Genomic DNA, 25,855 nt, shown 5'->3' with positions numbered 1-25,855 from the left:
TGTCCAAACTCACTTGTTTAATCTAATTCTAATATATTGTTATGCCAGACAGCAAGTGAAGATATAACTGTGGAGTACAGGGTAAGAGGGCAAACCAGCTTATTTTAACCGGCAGACAATGCAAATGTTTTGTGGTGCAGGTTCCAGTACGGGCTTCACCAAGGCACACGGTAACATCCCACCATTTACTCTTCACTGTTATTCACTACTGATCCCAAGTGAACCATGTCTAGCTTTGATTCATGAAGATTCATGTCTGTCACATACACAGACACACTTCGCCATGCTTTCCTAAAAGCTTATGGAGACTAACAGTAGCTACAAAAATCTGTCTATACCTAAAAGGTTTTAGTTTTATTATTTCAAACCTAGCAAAAAACTTATGTGAAAGTTTTAGGAAATCAGAGCTGAGAAAACAAACAGACCAAGCAATACTCTATGACTTCTATTCTGTGGATCATTAATCACTTCCCTCTCTTTTTAGTCCCTTTCCAGAGAGAAATTATTTCATTTGAATTTCACAGTATTTAAATATGGGCTACTTGTTGTGCGCTAGCCACTGTCATGAAGAACTATACTTAATTTCTGCTTTATGAAAAAGTACATAAATACCTCAGCTTAATTGAAATATATAATTTAAGATTAATATCATCTAGTGATTCTGGCCAATTTGTGGAATAATCATCTCCTTATTTTAGTTAGCTAGCTGAAAGCTAATCTTGATGTAAGTTGCATAGATGAAAAATTAGAAGTAACTTTTTTTAAAAAAAAAAAAAAACAAATAAGATGACTTTATCGTAAATACATTAATGCAAAAATAGTGAATTTGAAATTAAGGCTCACTGAATGATAAAGGAGGATTTTACCATACTCTTATTTCAGTGAATGCAAGGCTTTCTTGACAAAATAAAAGCTGTGCTAATGGCCTATGCCTAAAATCCCTAGGTAGAGATTTTACTATGAACTCTTAAATATGGATCTCCAAGACTTTAGCTGAGCTTAGCTGACAGCTAAGCCTATGGGAATCCAAACCTGTTTCAGCATTTCAAATTTCTCACGATCTAACATCTTTTCCTATTGAGATATTTCTCTGCAGCTGCTGTGGCGATCTCATTGTGTTTAAAAGCACATTAGTCCTGATGGTGGTAAACAGTCCTGCGCATCCCCCCTCCAAACGTATTTCCTCTCTAGCCCTCTGGCCTAGAGCTAGGCTTGCTCTCCATGGATGATTGTTAAATCAGATTTGAGTAGAAATACTCAGATGAAAAAGAAACAAACAAAAACAGATTCCAAGCTGCATTTTCTGAAAGAAAATGTATCACCGAAGCATTAAATGAAATTATCCTTTTTTGATGGTTTGGAATGTAGATTCCCTGCCTAGTGAACCACTACGACAGAGAACCTCTTCCCATCTAACCCTGACCCCACAAATTTAAATTTTCACATCATGTTACATACCTTCATAAGATATAGACTGTTCATGTATGCCTGGTCCTGACTCTACACGAGGGTTGTCAAAACTTACCATTTGGGTAATTGGACATACACATTTTGGAAGACTTCTTCCATCAAAAGAAAAAAAGAGAGAAACTGAACCATCAAAAGGAAGGTGATAATGCTTCAAACACCTCAAAAAGAGCCACATTATTTCTTTAAGAGGTAACCTCCCCCTCTCCCCCTCCCCCAAAAAAGTGCTTTTTATTCCTTCTGTGTTAAAATGGCCTGTGTGCCTACCTCAGAAGGGAGATCAAAGCCATGAAACCCAGTCTCAGGCACACTGGGGATTCAAACGTATCATGCCATCAGTAACCCTTACTTGCAATATTAATGAGGCACCACCACTCGGCAGCCCCGTGTCACGGACATTCAGATGTGAGGAATTCTTTCCTGACAGCTGCCCAGGAAGTGTGACACAAGGTTACAGACCCTGCTTCAGAGACTGCAGCTTGAGGTAGAGCTGAAAGCCTTGGAGGAGACCTTCACACCACCCAACTCTGCTTGCAGGGGCTGACCTAACAGGCTCACATAACTCCATGCGCTCGGCAGGGTAACAGCACTTAATCTTTGCAAAAAGAGCTCATCTCAAGTGAGTGAGCAGGCCTGGGTAGCAAGAACAGTTAATTCATACATTAAACTGGAGATTCTTATTTCTTTTACAATGAACATAACTCAGATGAACTTTTACACAAGTAATCTTTTAAAAAGTTAGATGATGTTGAAAGTTTTGTACAATGATTAGTAAATTTTAAAGAAAATTTTATCTGTCAAACTGCCATATTAAAAATAAATTATTGTGGAGATAAGCCATTTGCAAGTATTTACTCATATGACAGTACAAAATAGATATAGACTACTATTTTTCAAAATGTTAGAATTCATGGCAGAGACCTGCCCTAACTAGCTCTAATTGCTACTCAGTTGTCTTAAGATTTGTTTAAATCTCTATCACTTATAAATCAGATAAAGACAATAATTTATTAACATCTTCTCACATCCAGGAGTTACCATTGCAGCCATGCAATTTGCCCTTATCTGCCTGTAATAAAAGTTTTCACATCTTTGACCAAGAACAACCTGTAGCTCCCGGATTCACCACTATACTGCCAACAGATTTCTGTTGCAAAGATCTGTGTGGTTAATATAAATGAACACACTTTAAACATGTTAAGAAAGATGAGATACTACACCTACCTACTGAATACATAGCTCTAAATTTTTAATGCTCTCAGAGTCCCTTCTAAATGGGTACTCTATCCTTATTAACTTCCAAACTACAAACTAAATATCAAGTACATGATATACGAATTGCCTACTAAATATCATCAAAAGAAAAACTGAGAATTTTGCCAAACACAATGATCTATCCAGAATTCCACACTAATACTCGAATTGATGGAGCACCAAAACAGCCCGAAGGTCCCTGACAGACTCTATGTCAGGAGCGAACCAGCTGCGAGCAGAGAGCAGGAAGGCCAGGACACAGCCTCAGCACACAGCCAGGGGGACAGCGGCCGCGTGCAGCACCGGCCTTCGCTGCCTCAAGATGAGGGTTCACAACACAAAATCTATCGTAATGGCTGTACTGCTCCCTTTTGGCTCATGAATGCAGCAAAAAATACTGATGGCAGAATGACTCCTTGTGCTAAAGGGACAGAAAGACAGAAATAGGTACTGGGAAGAGATCAGAGAGTATTCAGAACTGATTTTCTGCTGAAGATTTTCTGGCATGGAACTGGGGAAGAAAGCAACAGCTATATTACTTACTTTAAAATTAAAATAACAAGAGCAGCTAATCAGTCTGCTGAGAACATATGAACCGATCCAGGCTCAGGCTGCAGTGCCAAGGAGAGAGTGACCCGATCTAATAACCAGGAGAGCTGGAAGGGAGGGAGGGGGCTCTCCAGGCTGCCCTTCCCATCCAACTGCTGGACTTTATAGCAGCTCACACTGCAAGCCAGATCAACTCACTAATATGTTAAGAAAAAAGAAAGCATAATTAGAGTAGCGGATTTTTGCAGTCTTGTTTTCACATACCCACGGGAAAACTTGAGGAGCAAATAATTTTGATGAATGCAGTCTCTCCAACTATATACCAGCTAAAAAATAATAATTTTGGATATACATCTTCCCCACGAAAGATATTAATTTTACCTCTACATAATTCCGGTGAAAGAAATGAGAGGAAGGGGTGTTGCTGTTTTAAGATACGCCTGGAGACTGCCTCTTTTTGTTTGAGTGCATACAGCCCTTAACCTAGTTGTTTCCACTAGCAGAATGGATGGGTTGATAATTTGCCAAGAAGCAACTAAAAAACAGAAATGATTTGGCATGCAGGATCTTCTTGTAAAAGATCAGAAACCATTTACAGGTTGAAGATTTACCATGGAAAAAATTCATGTGATTAAGATCCCATTGTTGTAATCCTAAGTAGTACATTCCCTTAACTTGAATTCAGAGTTTTTCATCATTCCGATAACTGAAAAATTGTCAATAAACTTTTTCAATGAAAATGCTAATTAAAAAAAGAGAAAACTATAAAATGCATCAGCTATGCTGTCTTTAATTGGAAAAGTTTTCTTCAGAAATGCAGGAGCATATGGTCAAACACATTAAAGCTACTGTTTTACCTCACTTGATCTTTGCATCCCACATCCTATATGGGATGTTCACTACTACACTATTGGAGAATTTGTTTTTTTAAAGTGAAGGGGGAAAAAAAAAAAAGATTTTTTTATTTTCCTTGCAACAGAGGAAAAAGGAAATTTGTTAAAATCTCAAAGCTTTCTATTAAACAGAATTCCTTATTTACTGGAAGCTATTAGTAAATCTGTCAGGATATTTATCATTATTTTAAAAAAGAAAAAAAAAAGCACAACAAATTTCACATGCATTTCACTTCCATGTTTGTAATCACTTAAATCCATTGATTCTATGTCTATAAGCAGCTTCCAAAATAGCAGACTCATTCAGTGAGGTTTCCATTTAAACAGATTATATAATAGGTACTTATTCATGTTATTTCATGCTGCCACTTGCTAAATGCTCTTCTAGTCTTATGGCTCCCTCAACTTTGCTTTCTTTTCCTGTGGATTTTCTTATTTGGGGCTTAACATATCAACCGGTGTTGCTTAGGAGGAGTCAGAAGAAAGCATGCCAAGATATGTTACGGTGTGAAAGCAAAACACACAAAAAGGAAAAATAGGAAATCAAACTTAACTAAATAATCGATAACACAAGAGCAGTGACTGCAAACAAAATGCTGCTCATTTATGTGGCAGAACATACAGTCAACCTTAACAGCAGATTACACAGGGAGATTCTGCATCCATGATCAATGTGTAATCAACTTGATTTGTCATTGTTTGCATGAATTTATTTTGAATCATGAAGGTTATTTGATTTCGTGTACAAACCTTCCTTGGAATAACTGCACAACGCATATTAAGTGCATGTGCAAGCATTACATTCATTATACAATATTCTCTCTATACAACAGGAAAATAGATTTTCCTTATTGAAAAAAATTTCTTCTCCCATTAGGGGACTTAACAGGTATTTTGCAATGTATCTTTAGCCAGCTGACAGCTTAAGGACAAGGTGTGCCATAACTCAGTCTAAAAAACTCATCTGAGATTGAGCTGCCATGAGTACATGAATCATTGCTGCACCTCAGCATAAAGAAAGTGGAGTACAGAAACAGCAAATGCCGACTGATTTGAATTAGGAACAGATCATTTTTGCCTGATCAATTATTTATTATTTTTTTTTTTACTGTCTGAACATCCTCTTGTTTGTTACTAGTTTGTTACAATTCTACCACAAGGGGACGGTCTAGTAAACTTTGCATCACTTGAGTGAATCTAATTTATTAGCGAAGTGTAGATTACCTGCACTCCTCCTAGTGAGTGAGAATTGGTCTGATCGCATATGTTCAAGGTCACTATGAGACTAGAGTGTTTGAGATCATCTGGTTTTCAGTATCCTCAAGTCCCTGACTGATCTTTTAGGGAAAAAAAGAAAAAAAAAATCTCTACAATTCATAGTCTACAAAAAGGACCAGTCAGTCTTTCACATTATTTTTAAAAAGTATCAGTTTTCCCATTAGTATAAAACACTTTTCTTCACCATTCTCCTTCCCCTCACTAAAATATACAAAAATTATTGGAAGTACCAAACTAATTTGTTATGTAAATAGCTTTCAAATTACTACAAAGGAATGCCATGCATGATGATGCAAACTCTTCCTAATAAGATCAGAATTAGGTCGTTCAAAGGAGTATTGCAGATTTTGGTTCCTTGGGTTTAAAGTTTGTCCATATATTTAGATTCAGTTTCATACAGTTGTTTCCCAGGGCAAGTAGAGCAAAATATAGGAGAATATCATATAAAGACTACAACATCCTATACGACCTAAAAGAATTAGCTAGATTGAAAAAGAACAGAACCAAGAATCTCATGAAGAGATGCATCACACCGCTGAGGAATGCAACACATATTGGCCAGACTGCAGGGAGAAAAATCTCTAAAGCTCAGCCCTGCTGCTTTGAGTGGGGTCAGACCAAATAACATTCAAAGTTTCCTTCCAGCAGAATTTACTATGAGACTATATGAGACCATGACTTAGCATACAGCTCTACTGCTCTTCTACATTTGCTATAAGACATAACTGAATCTCTGTTTGCCTTTATCATATTAGTAGTATTAATGTAACAGGTTTATGTATTAGACATCTTTGGCTAGCAACCAAGGCCTGCTCAATCTCATGGCTACTAAATCCTACTATATGAGAAACAACTTCTTTAATTTCCAAGTGCATGAACATCTGGAATCATTTAATTTCTTCAGTTTTCATTAAACTAAAACAATATTATAGAAAAAAATGAAATCATACACCCTGAGGACTCTGAAATATAAAAATATTAAAACAAAACAAAAAACCTCCCAGGTGCTGAGGGTGGGCATCTATTATCGTTTTCAATGCACTAGAGACCTACAAGACATCATCACAGACACTGGTACAGGATCTGCCAGACACTAGCAAAAGATTTGAATAGAAACTATATGCAGAGTAGGTTCAGCAGCTAAAGAGAAAATATTTCTTTTTTTTTTTTTTTAAGCATTCAATCAACAATCAAATAATACTCTCCTTTTTTTGTTAAATGACTATAAATTAAATCAGCAGGCATAAAATTAGTCATGTGTAATAAAATATTAACAGTAAACAGAAATTAGTCTTTTGTAACATTTCATTATATTTACTTTTTTTTTTAAATAAATTTGGATTTTACATCAGTAGCATTTTCGGTTCTATTATGTGCCTTTTTTTAAAAAAAAACCTAATTAGCTTTCTCTGTTACAAATTTCTCCACAGGAAAAAATAAAAAGTGTTTATCAACTATTTTTCATTGCATCAAAAGGTTTTTCTCATTAACCTTAAGGCAAAAGACACACTGAATCCTTTGCGAAAAGCTGCTCTCACTCACTAAACTCTTCACTCCCCAAATATTTGTCTCCCTCATATCAGCTATTTCTATTGCTTGTTTCAAGCAAAGTGACCACAAAATCAATTTCCCTTATTCAGTTTGTATGAATTCACTGCATAATCATTTTCCCTCTTTATTATTTAGTACATTTTACTTATGCTGAAACCATACCTTCAGCAGACATTTGATTCAACTATGACATACAGTCTACAGATATTTTTCAAATGGCTATGAAAAACCCTGTGACTGGATTCCTCAGACACTGTAAATTTTTACACATTTATCCATGTTCAGATGTAGAGTGTTTAATTCTTTTTTGTTTCTCGGGATCCTCCATAATTCTTACTGAAACTAATTGAAACTGTCATCCACTCACTAATTACTCTTCCATGTGGTTAGTACAGCGTGCAGAGTTGTAATACTTCACTGAATATTGAGGGACAACTCATCTCTGATTACCTCAGTGAAAATCTTCTCCCAAATTGAAGAGAGCTAACTTTGAAACACGGTTTCTATTCTTATCTCCTAATTTGAGATTTACATTTCGATTGGTTTCTCAGAAAATATTTAGTAAGACAGTGCAAAAGCCAAAGAAGCTGTCAGGCCCAAGAGAGGCATATGATATATCTCTAGTCAGAGAAATCACCGCCTGAATTTTCTTCCTCAAACATATTGAAATTCTGTCAATTCACTGCAGAAAAATCAACCCAAAAAGCAGCAATCTCATCTTCAGCACCACTCTCCAAAGTCTCTTCACCACCCTCTCAACTCCCTTCCCGGCCAAATCACAGAATCTTGATTTTATCCCAATTCTTTTATCTCACCTTTTCACCTAATCTTCTGTTTATGCAGCAGATAAATCTGATTGCTTTCAATTCCAATACTTCCTGGAAAAACGGCTGAAATATCTAAATCTGGGCTTGCCTCTCTCTCTCTACATATAGATACATATATACCAACAGTTACAGAAACAGAAATATATTCCCTATAAAATACAACCAGAATCATTGTTTCCTAGCAGTCAGTACTACAAGTAGAGACTTAAGGAGCACAGACTATATGTAAAAACACACTAGATACTTCCTGCACTTCAAAAATGAACAGCTTGCAGGACTTGAAAGCTTTTGCTTACTTAATAAATAATTGGCTCATAAAAATCTGAGCAAAAGAGTGTCTACAGCTATAACATAATTGTTTGACTTGCAAACAAAACTGAGCTATTAACATGTGAAAATGAAGAAATCAAAGTAACACTTCTGTCCTGACTTCTTCATCTTCTGCTGCTTTTGCTTCCTGAGAATGTTCATTCCCTTGGTGGCCTCCTTTCTGGCCTCCTTTCTGGCTCCTCTTTTCTCTTCTAGGCTGCAGCTCTGGATAGTGGGATTGACAACCCAAGAGGTCTCTTTATCTAATGCAAGGGTTAATTGGAGTGTCACCATATGAGCAATAAGCATAGTTTTACTGACAGCTCCTGCTGCTTCCTCCCTGTGCTGCTTTACAGCATAATAAATACTACATGCCCTTGAGCACATACAGTGTACTCTAAGAATAAGCCACCTTTTTAAGGGAAGCCTAGGTTTAAATTCCAAAACTCTTCCAATTGAGCCCCCCCTTTTTTTTTATCACCACATATCATTATGTGCAAGATTTCCATTGGATACCAAGAAAAAATTCTGATGGTTTTTCTTTTCAAATAACTACTACAACAATAGTAGATTTTCCACAGAATCTAGCACTAGATGCTAATTTTGCTGGCTTCTTTTCACCAATAAATGTTTTTTTTTGTTATATCCTGTGTTGTTTCATTGGTTGTTCTAGTAATTTTAATCTAGAATTTTTAATAATGGTAGATGAAGTCTAGAAATAAGGGGGAATTATAAAATAATAGTTTTCACATGTTGCTGAACTGCTATCGCATTCCACTTATAATAGAAAGTAAAAATGCATTCTAGAATATAGCTGAATCAAATCCTTTATATTAAGAAAGATGTTCCAAAATCACAGGTGTTCTTATGTATATATTGTCTCCTTCTCTTAGTATGACAGTTCTGAATGAGTGACACTATTTTGTAGATCTTGGTTACAATTTTAGAAAACTGCAAATAAAACCCAGTAACTTAGGCAGACTGCTGCTTCTTTAACATAAATGTTCAGTCCTATAAGTAGTCCTGTGATCCAGACCCTGCTCAGTACCAAGCCTGCTGGAACTGGATAAAGCTTTTACTCTGTAATTCTAGGAACACAGCATTTTCACTCTGATGATTCTGACTCCTGAAACCACGTATTTTGGTATATGACACGACTATTTGGTTTCAAGGCTATTATATATTGTTCCTTCTCACAAAAAGTGACAGTGTGCCTCACAGAAAAAAGCCATAGTTATATTTATGAGCAATTTGAAACAGGCACAAAGGTATGATCTTTGACATTAATATTCCATTTAAAAAAGACTTTCCACAAACAATATTATTTTTCTCTTTTCATACTTTATTTTTTCCTGTTTTTTTTGGACTCCAAGAAAGTTAAGTTTTATAGAGAAAAAAAAAAAAGGAACAAATTTGTCTGTCTCCTACTCCACTGGGGTTGGCTGTTTTGCATCTTTGTCATTCTTTCCTAACTCCATCTACTGCTTCTTAGACTTGAAGATATCACCTTCAGCTTAAAATCTCTGAACCTCAGATCTCAAACATGGGAGAGTAATAGTGAAGCACTATTTAACACTTATCTTTTTTCATATTCTTTACTATAAACATTGACTACTTTCACTGTAAAAAAAGTAGCCTTTTTCTGACCAATTACGCCATATATTATTCAGTATTTTATCCTGGCAGTGACAGTTATAAAGCCATGTAGGAAGAGAGATTGAGCAGTTCTTTGCTGACTGTCTTACCTGCAGAGCCAGGTGGAAATACTAAATTTATTTCTCCGTATCAGCAGTGAAACATGCACATGAGAAAGTAACTGCTACTGTCTTTTCCAGAGACAAATAGTTCTGCTAACTGCTAGATCCTAAGACACACTGAGTTTAGCTGAAAAACAAAATTTAAATGTTATTAAATCAATCTGCCTTTTAAGTTAGTAGGATACGGAGGAGAGTGATTTATAGTTGTAAAGAAGCACTGGATCTTTATTTGGACAAACCATTATATTTCCAGCAAAATCTAAAAAAACATATAATGCTTCAGGTAACAAATGCAATTATAACAAATTGTTTCATTATATACCCTCTATATTAGGCATCACAATAAGTTGTTCCCTCAAAGAGAATTCTCAATAGGGAGAGAATAACTTGCCACTAGTTTCTACCACTAATAATGAAATGACAAGAGAGAGAAATTAGAAATTAACAACATACCATAAAAAGCAGCAAAATTCAATAACAAGTATCAGATGAGGTATTCTCTGCTAAGCCTAGGATATGCACATACCCTTCACATGCTTTCTTCAATACACTTGATTTGAACCATCAACCCACGTGCCCACTATTCCATGCAGACTGCCAGAGGCCTGAGCATCGTGAAGACACTTGTGCCATTCTGCACATCTCCCCAGGACCTCCTCCTAGCTTTGCATGAATGAAACTTAAATATTTTAACATATACCTAAACCCATTAATCATACAAAATGAACACATGTACTTCATGAATGTCTGCTAACACAAACATGCCTGCATCTATAGCAGTCAAGGGAAGGCTCCTAACCACACCGAGAGCGAATTAGTGGTACTACTAAATAATCTAGGACTTATCTAGGTTTCACTGACACGTCAAAGGTAACTGATGAAGATGGATTTGTATTTCTTCTGAAGTGAGATTTACAGAGATAGTTGAACCACTATTTTTAATGTAACATGATCATATTCATTACATTTCAGTGTGAAGAGAACCCGAGAGCCATTTAAAAACTCCTTTTGAATATTTCAGAATATCTCTCTGAGCTAGTGAAACTAGACACAGGCCTACTGCAGATTAAGAAAAACTTATTTCTCTAATTAAGTTGATTAAATCAATGATAGATACTTAAAAAAATCTAAAGGATTGAAACTGATGATTTGTCTTCAGTGGAACCACTTAAAATTTTGAGCCAGGAATAGTGCTATTTAAAAGGAGTTTTTGTCTTTGGTTTTGTAATGCACATACAAAAGCTCTCTTCTATTGCCAGAAAAAGCTTTTCAATTTACCTTATTTATTTAAAGACCAAGTACGAAGAGTCACCAAAACTGCTTGTTACCAAAACTCAAATTAAGCACTTCAATTTAATGACTGACCTTCTATAAACAGAAAATACTTATTCCAGCTCACCAGTCATAGGATACTCCCTTTTTACCCAAGCAAAAAGAAAAAGCAGGAACACAAAGACAACATGCTAGAGAACAGAATGAAAAAAATGCCACTACCTTCCTTCACCCACATTATAATCATCCATCTCTAACACTCAGAGGAATACACTAGCTGCCTTAAACATAGGCATTTTTAATTAATCCATTGCATCATATATGTCTTCAGTGAACTAAAATGCTCCAAATTACTAGTAACTTAAATATTTATGTAGATTTCACTATCTAGTTTTTAAACATGCACGTGAATGTTCTAATTATTTTCATATTTAAGTAAAAGATTATTAATGTTCACAGTCCTCATCCGAACAACTTGGAAGACTAGAGTACTTCCAGGCAGTATATCATACCTTCTGGGGCTGCCATCATCTTAATTTTAGCAGTCTTAAAAATATGACTTGTTTTTTATTCCTCTATTTCTGCCTCAGGCTCTTTTATCTCTTACCTAGGGATCATTTTTTAAAGAAAAGATGAAAAAAGTCATTTGTTGCAGATTTCTAGTACCATAAATTTTAGCACGTTATGCTAGTCCTTTCTTCCTGTATCTTTTCTACCTTTAATATGAGCCTGTCGTGCACATGCTTCACCTTTGCTTTGCAACTTGCAGAAATAGCTCTAGGATAGGGGCTGGTATATGAAGACCAACCTCATTTCAGTTTTACTGGATCTACTTCTATTTGTTTTATACAATGGCCTTTATTTTTCTTTCTTTTATTAGAAAAGAAAAATTTGCCATTACACAAAAATTAACAGAAGATTCCTTGCACAACCCAAGAACAGGTAGCTTCGAAACTCGTTATGGATAAATATTGTAATATTCAGTAAGTAATCCCTATTTAAATGGGATTAATCACCTACAATCATGAAACCAGATTCAAAGTCTGACAACATCCTGTTTCTTAATAAATCTACATATATATTCTAATCTGAATGTACAGACAAGCTTTTGGAAATCCTGGCTTGCATGTTTAGTCGATCAAGATAAGAAAGCCTCTTCCCCCTGACACCTCCACCCCTACTTCTCTTGTCTGCAGTTTAAGTATCTTTCATTCATAAATGGTGTGTGCATATATCTATGCATGTAGATGTAAAGATGTATATAGAGATCTATAAATATAGATGTAAACACAGAGAAAACGAATAAGAAAGGGTAAATCACAGCCACCCGAGCTGCCCATTTAGTGGCTTCTTCCTTGTATATTTTGCAGAGCAACATAGACAGACATCTGAGACAAATGCCAGCACTAAACTTTAATGCCAGTATTTTTTTTTTGCAGTCATTTGAAGGTTTTTTTCTTTAGCCATTTTTGTAAATTGAAAGCAATCTATATATAAAAGAACTTGGCTTGAGAAATCTGTACTACCATAACAAAGTATTGCCTAAGGTTTTACTCAAAGCTAAAAGTAGTCGTGAACCTGCTGAGTGCTGTTTTATAGTAGAGACAGTATTTTACACTATGGATTTCAAAGTATTTTAGAAGTCATTAAAAATAAGAGGAAATACTCTGCTGTGTAAGATACCATATGAAGTGTGTCTTATCTTGATTTTTTTTTTACTTTATTGTGATTTCTGGGTGCACCACGTGTACTTTAGGCCACGCTGACATGGCACAAGCTGAGAGAGCAGAGCTGTGCAAAGCATTCCAAGCACAGACTCAGTTATTATTGTGCCGCGTACTCTCATAAATCACCACTGTAAAAGAAGGGAAAAAGATACCATGGCACATTGCACTATTCATACAGATCTTTGTGGTTTTTAAGAACTGCAGTCTGTTAGAGGAGTTTGATATCTTTCTAATTACCACCAAATAAGATTACAAAGCATTAGTGCCTGACCTCTGCTATAAAAATCAATTTAATCCACTTTGGAGTTGTACTATTTGTGAGAAACAGTCCCTGATGGATTAGCTTTCTTTTCTTCTCGTATGACAACTTTCAGTTGATTATTTTCATGAATCATAATATAAAAAAAGCTTTCTTCAAACACAACCCATTCCAGATATACAGTCAGACTGAACTACAAGAATTAGCTTTCTTGAATATAACTTTTACGAGTTCAAAATTATCTTCTTATACTCAACTGAAAGTCTCACTTTCGGCAAGCAGGTATCCCATGCTTGGAAAAGGAATACAACTAAAAGCCATTAATGAAACTGAAGTTAATACAATGTTCAAGCAAATATTTGAAAAATTGTTCTGCAATATGTTCAGGCCTGCTTACACATAAAATGATTAATCAGATGTCTAGTAAATATTGTTCACCCAGTTAAAATATATAATTGTGGAGATTTACCTTCTATTAAGTTAAAAATAATTCCACTATCATTTAAGAGCATTCATTCTCATCCAATCTAACACATGATCTAAGGTTGCTGTTCTCCCCTTTTCTACTTTCCGTAGTCACACGTCTCTAACAGCAGAACTCTTAGAAGAGATAGTCTGTAGAGGGATGGCTAGAGAGCCGCGTACATGGCTGCCCAGCAGGCCTGCTCAATTCCAGCCTTCAGGTTTCAGTGAAAGAACAAAGGGAGTGCTAACTAGGAGATAAGAAAGTAGACCAAGGTCAGAGGGAATAAAAGAGCTGTTGAACTAAAAGGATGAGCTAAACAAGTAAGGGGGGCTGTAAGGGTCTGAGTTAGATCATTGTCTACCAATTAGGAGCCTGTGTAATTACATCACTAATTGTTAAGAATCATATAAATGTACTGCATGAAAAGCTAATAAACGAAGTCAGTTCCAGCTTCTATGAAGTTGATGTCTGGCATTCCTGACCCGCTCCAAGCTGCAACAAGTGGCGCCCGAACAGGGACCAGATTCCGAACAGGGACCAGATCCCGAACAGGGACACGATTCCGAACAGGGACACGATTCCGAACAGGGACCTGGCACAACGGTGCGGGATTCCGGAGGACGACATACGGGTGCAGCCGAGTGATCCGACCAAGACGGGGACCGGAGCGGGTAAGCCGGCCGTGATTGCGCACACGGAAAAGACGGCGTTGGGGGGCAAGAAGCTGGAGCCCGGGACGGAAAGACGTCGTCAGGGAAGGGCTAGAAGCAGAGACCCCGGTGTACGTACAAAATGGAGCGAGAAGCTGCTGTACAATTGCTGCTGGACTTACTAGCAAAGAGGGAGGCAGCAGTGAGCATGAAGAAGCTGTATGAGCTGTATAAATGGGCTAGAGACAAGGGACACTTGCAAAGCCCCAAGCTGAAGCGAGGGGGTTCTGAGCCCCACCGTCGCCCAAAGGACATCACAGGTCCACCGCCGGATCGTGAGCCTCCCGAAGCTGCGAGCAGTGTACCTGTAAGGGCCTTTGCAAGCACTTCAGGAACGGGACCGCCACGCCACCGAAAACCGCTGGTGTCTGGAGATCCATTGCCAACCCCACCCCCACATGCGTCCTCATCTGTGCCTGTGGTGCCTGCACTGTCTGTGCCCCCACTCCCAGACTCCCCCCTCGTCGTGCCTAAGAACGGCCCGGCTGGGTCCAGGACTTGTTAGATCACCTTTAAAAAAGGAGAAGGGGGGCCAGGGAAGAAAAGGCGAATGAGATCAAGGAGACTTATGTTGCTGAGGGCTTGACAACAGCCAGGAGGGAGGTGCAGGGGGGTTTGATCCGTCTTTTAAAGTGGGGGTTGAAGAACTGTAATGCTTTAAGTGAGGACAGAAACCATTAGTAGGGCTATTATTTCTGTTTGCTATGTTCATCTCTATTATGTGTTGTATCCTTTGTATATTGATGCCAAAACGAGGTATGGTTGAAAGGTGGAAATTTGTATGATCCGTAGAGTCATAAAACTATTGTACAAAACAGAATCCAAGACCTTGAGAAAGAAGATGTTTGCCTGCCCAGGCTGAGTGATAAGGAGCATGGAGGCGGCTGCTCAGCCAGGCTCATAGCTGACTCCTCCGAAAGCAGTTGAAGGTGGCTGCTCGACCGGGCTTGTAGCCAACTTAACTGCAAACATCCTCTAAATTAATTTGAAGGTAAAACATCCGAGAGGGAGGGAGATGAGAAAGGCAGGACCCTCGGACTGACGGCTGGGACCACTTACTGGCATGCGCACCTGTGCAGCCAGGAGGGATGGTTATGTGACTGAAGGTGGAGTTTGTCCGCCCCTTGGTCTGCCTGCTGGCACGTACTGGCCCTACGTGGCAGGATGCACCGGGCTTAAACAGACATTGCAGAGAGAAAGGGGGGTGGTGAGACTCCTAACACAGAGGCCCACGTTGTCTCTGCGGGGACGCCCGCCGCGTTAGGAGCCTGTCAGCAACCCTCTAATCTGCCAACTCGAGGGAATGTTCAGTCTCAGTGTTCTGCCGACAAGTATTACCTCAAGAGTAATTAGGCATACTTTGCTTTTTTAACGTGCTTTCACCTGAATAGCCATAGCCACTTTGTTCTGTGTGATTATTGCTGAATCCCAGGACCATTTGCAACCTAATTGACAACGAGGATGGGACTTGGCAATTGAGACAGTGGAACTCACTAGTGGAGTGCACAGCTACGTGAGGTCATGCCACTGGATAGAAACTGTGTTTGTGCTGTTTGTGTGTGTGGTCTTTAGATCTTTATTGTGTAATATATATATCAGCAGAGAGGGCTGAATAAGCGCAACAGGAAAGTGCAGAATTTGAAAGTGGGAAAGCCAGGAATAACTCAGACTATGGCGTCCCACCCCCCCAACCAGTGGAGGACTGGGAGCCGTACTCTGACTTGTATCCTTGGAAAGAGACTAAGGAAGTACTTCAGCATGAGAAACAAGAATGAAGCAACGGCCAAGCTCCAGTGCAACTGGCACGGAAGGACCGGCAACAGTCCTTACAAATTGTAAAAGCCTCAATGCTACTGGAGCAGGGGCCTCCTTAATATATAGAAATCCCAAGCAATTTCTGGGGAGGAAACCAAATTGAAGCTATGCAAACATAAATAGAAATGGAAATCGAGGACCTTTCAAAATGATTGGGACATCTTAATAATCGATTTGAAAGATTGTTTTTTCACCATACTATTGCATCCTGAGGACCATGACATAGTGGAACATATAAACCAAACGCTGAAATGCCAGCTATTAAAAAAAAAAAAAAAAAGAAAAAAAAAAAGGAAAGAAAAAAAAAAGAAAAAAAAAAGAAAAAAAAAAGAAAGAGGAGAATTGGGAATTATGCCTGCAGAAAAATTGGCAAGAGCAGAATATGTTTTAAAATTTTGAGATTACCCCAGGACAGCCTAGTCCCTCTGATGGTCAAACACAGGGCTGGGCTAAAGGGAGCCCTGACAGAAGTAAAGTCGGGTCCGTGTAAGGTGATGCTGAGAGACTAGAATACCGGAAAATGGACGGGACCTTTAGACTTGATAACCTGGGGAAAAGGGTATGCTTGTATCATTACAGATGCTGGAACCAGATGGGTGCCAGCAAAATGGGTGAGACCTTGGCTGGAAGCAACCTCACATACATCAGATGTAGCAGGCAAACAGCTGGTACCCTAGCGGTGGGAAGTGTGAGCCTGCAGAACATCATGAGAGGAAGAAGTGTCCTGTACTACTAAGCAGGCCTTGCTGGTACAAAAGAAAAAGGGGGAATTGTAGAGGGATGGCTAGAGAGCCGCGTACATGGCTGCCCAGCAGGCCTGCTCAATTCCAGCCTTCAGGTTTCAGTGAAAGAACAAAGGGAGTGCTAACTAGGAGATAAGAAAGTAGACCAAGGTCAGAGGGAATAAAAGAGCTGTTGAACTAAAAGGATGAGCTAAACAAGTAAGGGGGGCTGTAAGGGTCTGAGTTAGATCATTGTCTACCAATTAGGAGCCTGTGTAATTACATCACTAATTGTTAAGAATCATATAAATGTACTGCATGAAAAGCTAATAAACGAAGTCAGTTCCAGCTTCTATGAAGTTGATGTCTGGCATTCCTGACCCGCTCCAAGCTGCAACAATAGTCACCATTTACTGCATATCAGAAGTCACAGCTGTGAAAGGTCAAGAGGATGTAGCTAACCCACATTTCTTACTGAAACGAGGGGCAATTCTTCATGGCAGGTGGGACTTCCAGCCTGGGATATGGGTACAAGCTATGGGTCCAACCCTGTTGAGCTGATTCTAAATCAGTTCTGATGCTTTACAAACATAATCAGACACAGCTCTAAAAATATCTGAGGCGAAACAGTGATTCTGCATAGGTAAATACCTCTGTGTTCCCAGCTGTACTACAATATCCTTCTATTTAAAGTGAACATTGGTTATAGAAAGTTTTTTCTCCAAGTATTCAAGTTCCGGATAGTACAGTTTAATTTTCCTAAGCTACAAATGTCACGTCATGTTGAAATTGCTTACACTTTTGCATAAATAGATCAGAGAAATCACATTTTTACAGGGATAAATAGGTAAAATATATTTGTTTGTTTGTAGGGAACTTGAGTAATATTCTGCCTTTAAGTCTGCAAAACCAAACAAACACAAAATGAGACATCAAGCTCATTCCATTTGCCCTTCCTTAGTGAGAATTTGTAACAATAAACACAAAAGTTTACAGACATACCTCTCAAGGATAAAAGAAAATAATTAAAAGCTGCATTCACCCATTCAGAAACAATAATATAACAATAATAATAACCAGCACAACAAACCAAGGCAATTCACATTTGCTAAGAAGCATTGCTAAGTAGCCCTAGTTAACCAACTCCTCTGTGTTTGCCAAGAGAAGGAAAACCACAACAAAATACACACACACACAGGGAGGTGCCTTTGCATAAGACACGTAGCAGCATAAAAAAACTAACAGAACAAATTAACAGAATAAATACAGGGTGACTTGGCTGTTATTCCATACTGATGCCATGTACACACTTAAAAAGGAGATCCACACTTTTTTTTCCAGTTTAGCTATCTTCCTACTGCTCTTTAGCAGACTGATTCATTTCTTCTTAATTTATAGAGAAGAAAGTTTCCTAATAGAAAATATTTATGGGAATTAATTAGGATTGTGCACATTAATCAGTATATTTTCCAATACACCCATACCATAACAATGCTGACGGATATGGAGGGAAATAGGAATTTTTCTTTTCCTGTAAGCACTAGATAACATGCACAATATGCAAGTTACCTGCACAAAATCAGATACAAAATTAGTCCGGAGAAAAAAACAAACAAAAAAACCCACTCCTCTCCATTTAACACGAGTTCTTCACTGCACTCAAAAACAAATATTTGAGACATTCAAAAGAGGATAAGGAAAAGCCAGTTCATTACTACCACCTGACTCAAAGCGAAAGCGGACACAAGTTTTACAGGACACTGCTCTGTAAAGCTGAGCTACTGCACAGTGTTAACAAAAGAGATAAAGAATTACAAGTGAAATTAACCTGTAGCAAGATCCTTTTGCTGACATGCTATTAGCAAATGTTTGAATTCTGTACCGAACTGGCAGGTTTATTCGGGGAGTTTATGCTTCTATCCTCTAACACAGCATAAAAGGGTGAGAAAAACCCCAGTCAGTTACACAGATGGCACTGGGTGTGCAGAGGTGCTGCTGTGTGCAGGTGCTTGATTTACTAATAGGAGCTTTAGCTGACTGAGAATTTTCTAATAGACTTTTCAAAATAATAATAAAATTGAGCAAAAAATATTCTTACACACAGATATTTCATAGTAATTTTCAGCAGAATTTGTTATAGGGATTCTCAAGTTTGAGACTAAAGGATGGTAAGACATAGTCTATATATTTATTTTAAAAAAGGAATATTAGAAACCCAAGGAGAAGTACTAATAGCCTCTGAGTAGGCCACTTACCTGGGACATGGATCTGTTTTGGAGACTGCATGAATCTGAACCTTGGTCCCCAATATCTTGACTAAGTTTCTTAATCATTAATAATGAATGATATTGCCTGCTCTGGACTGGATCTTTCTCACTACAAAAAACAGACAAACAAACAGAAAGCAAACAGAAACTTTGCTGCATCCATCCCAAATTGGGACACCAAGGCCTTGACAACTCAAGAATTGGGGGATATAGAGAAACAGTTCTCTATCTACTTAAGAGATATCTTTTTTTTTTTCCTCTCTGAAACCAAGATTTACAGTCTAAAATAAATAACTGACAAGAAATGGATGCAAGTTCCAGATGTCAAGCTGCTACAAATTGGCTGTGTCCTACTGGAAATGGAAAAGTGTTTTTCCTTAGTTCTGAAAGTGTATTAAGCTGCCATGGACAAATATTGTCTTCACTTTGATCAACAGAACCAACTGGGTTAATAACAGAAAAACTACTATTTTTAACAGCAAAAAGGAGATCTGGGTGGTGAAACAATCTTAGCATGTCATCTCATATCACTGTAAAAGTTGGTTGAGAAACAGAGAATAACAATTATCACATTGCCACTCTGAAGAAATTATCTTCCAATTCTACAACATGCCAAGACAGATCGCTACAAATCTCAATAAACACATATTGAACACAGTTGCTTTTAATCTGTATCAGTAAAAAAGCTACATATCAAATTACAACTTTAATGGAAGTATTGTGTATGTACTTTGGGTACATATTTTTTTTAATGTTGATCAATAGGATATGAAGAGTCAGTATGCCTGTTTGTTTACCAGCAGCAAAGAAAGTCGAAAATTTGAAAGAGAAACAGCAACTCAAAAACAGAACTTGTAATTCTCTCTACTAACAACTTTGCTAAAGTATGTGGATTTCCCTTAGATTTCTGCAGCACCTGAAAATTCTAATTTTGAACAGTAAATTTCTATCAGAATGCAGGGACAACCTATAAAGATGCAGACATAAAGGAGCTAATAGTCGCATAAATCTGAAATATTAGGTATGATGTTTATTAAAAACCAATTAACAACAACAACAGCTTGGTTAGCGCATATATCTTAGGGAACTATTTCACAGAGTGGTTGTTCAGATAAACAGACCTAGAGCTAGGCAGCTGCCAGCCAGACTATGTTCAGCTTTATGTATGAAGCACATGAATTCTAGGCAGGAAATCCAAACAGATTTTTATGCCCAGTTTATGACTGAGGCTAAACTGAAGTTCAAATTTCTTTAAGAAATAACTTCTGCCTCGATAGGAAAGAGTTTTATCTTAAAGATCTGACCTTAAAAATGATTCACAAGAGTATTGCTTTGTGAGGTGAAGAACTCAAGATGTATCAATACAGAAAATACTGTGCCATGAAAGCAGTCAAAATTGACTGCAACACTGCAAGGAACTGTAGCAAAAAAAAAAAAAAAAAAAAAAACACCCACCACCACCAAAAAAAACACTTGAACTGAGTGACTTAATTCTTGGATGGATTACACAACAAATAAGTCTTTTCATATATTCTAACAAGAAGGTAGAAGATGGAGAAACAAAAAAGAAATTGATATCCCCCTTCCTCCCTCCCACCAGGTGAAAAAAAAAATTGGTGCTGATATTTCCTAACATACATGGCTGAGTCACAGGCTAGTCCAGAGATCCTAATATCTAATGGATTTGTGTTTGAGGTTTTTCCTACTGTCACCATTTTTACAACTTTAGTAAGCCTCACAAGGTATCTTTGGATTGCAACTTCCAAAGTTGCATCTTAAGCAGCAGATGTTTTATCTCTGTACAGATCCCTCGGATGTTCTCTTCTGGTAAAATCATCAGAGCAAACAGCACTTCCTCTAGTAAGAACAAAACAGATACCTTATGGGAGACAAGGGAGACAAGAATAATCTAGGAAATGGCTGATTTGAGACCATAGAGAGTGGGGGGGTGTGGGGGGGGTGGGGGGGACAACAACAAAAAAACCAACAAAAAAAAACCACAATGGGGGAACAGCTAATTGCTCATTTGTGGTGCTTCAGAGACCAGGGAGTCATCAGCAGATGAACTGCACAGTATCCCCATGACACAGCTACCGCCCTCTCCACATAACCCATTCGGGTGACTGTGGGTGGATACAAGTAATCTTCATTCTTTTACTAGGTATCAATGACAACCGTCCACATTTTAGAAAAATGTGCAAGTGTACTGATATTAAACGCTCCCGACGGAGCGGGGAACGTGAGTCCCAATGCTAACTGCCCATATCACTCCATAACCATAAGAGGCTTACTTCCAAAAGTCAAAAATGGAATTTTAAGTACTTGTAGGAAAAAATTTAGTCACATAGTTCTACACTGGTATTTATTTAGTGAAAAAAAATTAAGTAAGATTGCTTTTACACCTTAAGTCATCAAAATGACAGAATATCAATATACTTCATTCGCTAATACAAATTACAAAAGTTACAGTTCTGGTGAGTTTAGAATCAAAAGTGAAGGAATTAGAGGATAAAAACTATATCAAAGAATGATGTTTAAGGTATTAAATGCTTAAATAAAAATATGCTACTTATCTATTTTATGGGCAGAATAATGATGATAAGATGGCAAGAATGCAGGCACAGTAAAGTATTTATTTCCCTACTACCTTTACAATTCATATATATCACAGAAGACGTAAGTAGAATCAGAATTTTATAAAACAAATAGACAGTATATCCATACCTCACCTGTGAGACTATGATTTGAGACTCCCAGTTTTCTTAAAACAGCTTTAATCACATACACACAAGAAAAATAACCAACTCCTCTGAAGTTTGATACATATAGCCTAGACTAAGCTGAGAGGTAACTACATCCTGAGAGAAGTGAGACACATTCTGAAGGGCAGCCTGCAGGTTAGCACAGGGAAGGAAAATAGCAGATGCCCCATAAGCTCACGTCTCCTGAACCCACTACTTCAGTATCCTTTTTTGCAAGATATTTTGTGTGTCCCCTTGGAGAATCAGGATTAACATATGTGGGGGACCACAAGCACATTCTTGCAGGAAGCATTTGTCTAATTTTCAGGACAGCAGTTGATAAAATAAAGTCTGAAGTTCAAACATACGTTTCAGGGATTTTGCTAATTCTGTTAGGAAAGGATTTTAAACACTGTAAAGTATTTTAGAGTGGCTGTGATGGTGAATTTGCAAGTTTTATCCCTCCTATTCAGAACTCAGTAGGTCCACTTCATGCACATCTAATACTAAAAAATGTTATTCCAATGATGGGCAAAAACTTGCCCTACTGTATAAACCTATGCTTTCATAGTGCAACTTGCCAGTGGCTGTAACTGTACTGTTAAAAACAGTTAATAAAAATAAATATTGTTGCAATTCTCAGCCAGCATGACCATGAAATACCCTGCCATACTATGCCCTGGGTTATTCAGGACACTTTGAAGTAGTGAAAAAGCAATGCTTCAAAAACTAGCAAAAAAGATTCCAGCATGATAAAAGATAAAGCTGCTTACAAAAGTAGAAGCAAACACTGGCAGACATATTTTATTATTTCAACTTGAATTGATACAATATACCTATTAAATGTAGCTTTATATTATTAAATAACCTCTTGTCATTTCATTAAAATGTTATGTTTTTAACACTCTTAGTAAACCAAATGTATGCACTTTAAAATATACAGTTTTGACTATGAACAGTCAGATTTCAAAAATAGTAAACCAGTTTTATGGCTTCCAGCTCTTTTCCGCAATAGTGTAGCCACTGATCATTCCATGAATTTATATAAAAGACCCCGCCCCACATCTCTCCCACAGACCCCCCCCCCAAAAACTGCACATCTATCTAAACAAACATATTAAATATTCTACTATTAAAGAAATAAAAGTTAATATCTGAATGCCAGCAGTGATATACCATGCATAAATTCCAGTCAAAAATGATCTGCTAGTGGAACAACGGTTAATAAAATGGTTCTGTTACTATCTAAGTACAAAATCATTTGGAAACCCTTTTTGCAAGTTGTTAATATCATCAAGTCAGAGTTTATGCTTATGAGAAACCTAAGGGGAAAGAATTTTAAAGTCCTTTTTTTTTTTTTCTTTCCACTACAGAAATAAATAAAACAATTGCATGTTCAAACTTTGAGACTTTTAAGATGTGTAACAAAATAGTAACTTTGTAGTGTGGAAAGTAAAATATACATGGAAGCAGCTGCATCCTTATCTTTTGTCTGCAATATCACGCAGAAAAAAAAAAGGAGAACGCTTCAACTGTCTCCAGTGCTCAAAGATAATACTTTAGGAAAGAGTATAGAGTAACAGAATAATAGAGCAATAGAAAAAAAAAACAGAAAACAAAAAACAAAAGTATAGCTTGTCATACACATACAGAAAAGAAAGAAATATACTCTCTTGTTCTTCAAATTTTAATTCCTGCATGTGCATTGGTGACAAATCACAAATAGCAATGTATTTTATCGTAAATCTCACCAAACAACTGCCTCAATATACCTATTGCCTTCTATAGTCCTACACACCCCTATGCATTACAGAACATGCAGTGGATAAAGAACTATTTTGAACTCATGTTCACTGCTTGTTTTGGAGGATTTTGTTGGTCGTTTTTCATTTACAAGATGGAGAACTAAATGGGGAATTGAAACATACTATGGCTCTAGTAGTATGGATTATACTAGTTACATCAAAACTTGTCTTACGAAGGACAAAATCCAGAGAGAGACGACCCTCACAATAGCAGTACTACTTCTATTGCCACCTGTGTTATGATTATTTTATGATACACAAAGACATCGCTCCATGTCCCACTGGTGAGCACATCTATCACCTTGATGCAAACAAGCTTTGGGGACAGATGGGCAGATAACACGGCTTCCACTGAACACAGACGTTGTTTCGGGTGTACATTTGAAATATGGACTCGGAAATACTTTGCTGCTATTAAAGATTCCAGATGGAAGCTGCGTCATAAAAGCCTGTGGCTTTTATACCCACTTTCCTTGATGCTGATGAGATCAGGTAAGTATTCTAAGCTGCAAGTGAAACCAAGTTCAAATGACGAGTAAACTCTAGAAAAAATTCAAGAATAACAAATCAAAAAGCCCCCTACTTCAACTACAAGTGAAGTTCAGCTTTATCTTGATAATATATATTTAGGACAAGAAAATAAGACATAATACAGTTCCTACATATATACGAACGTATATTTCCCCACACTTCATCTTCCTGTTTTTCCACAATCCATGTATCAAGTTTTTCTAGTGCTAGAATTAATGCCAATTATGACTCTCATGTCTTACCACTTTCTATTTTTTTCAGTAACAAAACCTCATGCAAGTGTCTTGGACAAAGTTGATAAATTATGTGAAAATAAAATTACCGCTTGTGTTACCTTCTACATGTGCTTCATGATTTCATGTATCTTGATTATATCCTCCACATACAGGGGAGATGAAGACTGGCACATAAAATGACAAATCTCAACCTACTTATCCACTCCTCAACTAAAATAATTGCCATTCTGAGGAGAATTCCCATTACTGCTTCCCTTTGTCTTCTGCTAGTCTTAATTCATCCTTTCTGAAGATGACCGAGTGGGTGACCAGAATTAAATACCCTCTAATGCCCTCAAGTGGCAAAGTGCTAATTTTTCAAATAATGCCTTCCCAAATAATTCTACATATTTTCTTATCTTCTGTCTCTAATCAAATTTAGATTTTCATATCACAAGTAACATTTAAGACAGTTAAAGATATTTTTCCTCCACAAACATTATTTCATTAAATATTAAATACACTCCTTTCCACCCCCCACAAAAAAAAAAAAAAAAAATCACTCAATATCATGAGAAAATACAACTAAAGTATTCCTGGCCTAGGAAAATGGAGATTTTATTTAAACTTCCATAAAGCATGGTCAGAATATATGGGGGAAAAAAAAACAGGGCAAAGATGACTGCTAAATAAAGGTTTAATGCCCTCTTTACCTCAGAATGGTAATTTTGATTGTCTGCACTTCTGGCGAATGACTACTTGCCTGATATGAGAAATTAATTCTTGCTTATACAAGTAAGTGCATTCATCAGATTTTCTCTGTATGTGTAAGAACATTTAATTTTTATTTTTTATTTTATTTTTTTTTTTTACAATCAGCTAGCTAGTCTTCAGTTATGGTATGAACAACAGGCAGAATACAGAAGAAGCTGAACTTGTTCATAAAGATCTCTATTCTTCTACTACTCTTACAAGTGAAAAGCCTTTGCAATTTTCCACACAGGATGTATTCACTCTTTCACAGCTACTTAAATTGTGTTAAAGAGGTCCAAGCCCCTTAGCACACAGCAGGTAACATTTAGTTGGTGCTGAAGGGTGTTATCGGTAATACAGAAGCAGCTTCAACAGCTCCAACAAAGGTTTCAGGGAACGTCATCTCCCTGAATTAGGATGCCTCTATGCAACCATCATTGCACAGACTGCATATTCAAGAGATCTCTGTGTTCCGGGGAGAAGGAATAGGGGTCAGTCTCCAGGCACGACGGATCAATGCAGAATTAATATTCTCTGCCTTGCAAAATGTCCCACATCTAGAACTCAGCAAAATGATAGAAAGGCCTACAGAAAGGGATTTCAATTTTTTCCTCGCCTATAAATACTGACTTCCCTTATGTCTGTCACCACAGCTTTATTATGGGCTTTTTCAGAGAATATATAGCT

The 25,855-nt window shown here is 37.4% G+C and overlaps 1 protein-coding gene across 1 annotated transcript in view; it reads right to left on the bottom strand.

The window, feature by feature from the left end:
• SGCZ (sarcoglycan zeta) overlaps nt 1-25,855 on the bottom strand; it is a 391,368-nt gene that overhangs the window by 147,657 nt on the left and 217,856 nt on the right. The window lies entirely within an intron of this gene.

The sequence above is a fragment of the Tinamus guttatus genome, unplaced genomic scaffold (genome assembly GCF_059628265.1).
Source record: "Tinamus guttatus ecotype Peru unplaced genomic scaffold, ASM5962826v1 Tinamus_guttatus_pri_ptg000213l, whole genome shotgun sequence".
Lineage (NCBI taxonomy): Eukaryota > Metazoa > Chordata > Aves > Tinamiformes > Tinamidae > Tinamus > Tinamus guttatus.
Note: the sequence above shows the minus strand (reverse complement) of the source record. Positions and strands in the feature narration are given on the sequence as shown.